The sequence below is a fragment of the Hipposideros armiger genome, unplaced genomic scaffold, assembly GCF_001890085.2.
Source record: "Hipposideros armiger isolate ML-2016 unplaced genomic scaffold, ASM189008v1 scaffold_17, whole genome shotgun sequence".
In the NCBI taxonomy this organism is placed as follows: Eukaryota; Metazoa; Chordata; class Mammalia; order Chiroptera; family Hipposideridae; genus Hipposideros; species Hipposideros armiger.
Genome location: NW_017731367.1, coordinates 944,150 through 944,480, shown reverse-complemented (window position 1 = coordinate 944,480; position 331 = coordinate 944,150).

The following is a 331-nucleotide window of genomic DNA, read 5'->3' as shown; positions in this document are numbered from 1 at the left end:
GCGTAGGCTGCAGCCCCTGTGGCAGTGGGTTGCCATGGGCTACCATATGTAGCCAGCAGCCAGCGTGAGCGACCAGCAGCCGCCGTGAGCGGCCAGCAGCCACAGTGAGTGGCCGTCCAGAAGCCGGCAACTGATCTGCCTCCTCCGGGAACAGCACAATAATGGTGCCAACTTGGGCCAGTGAAGCAACGTCCTCCACAACTAGACTGAAGAACAAAAGGATGGCAACTTATCTGTTCCCCTTTCCCCAATTCCCCAGCACTGTTCCCATCCCCCCCAATTCCCCAATAAAAATCTTAAAAAAAAAAGAATTCATATGTTGAAGTCCTAA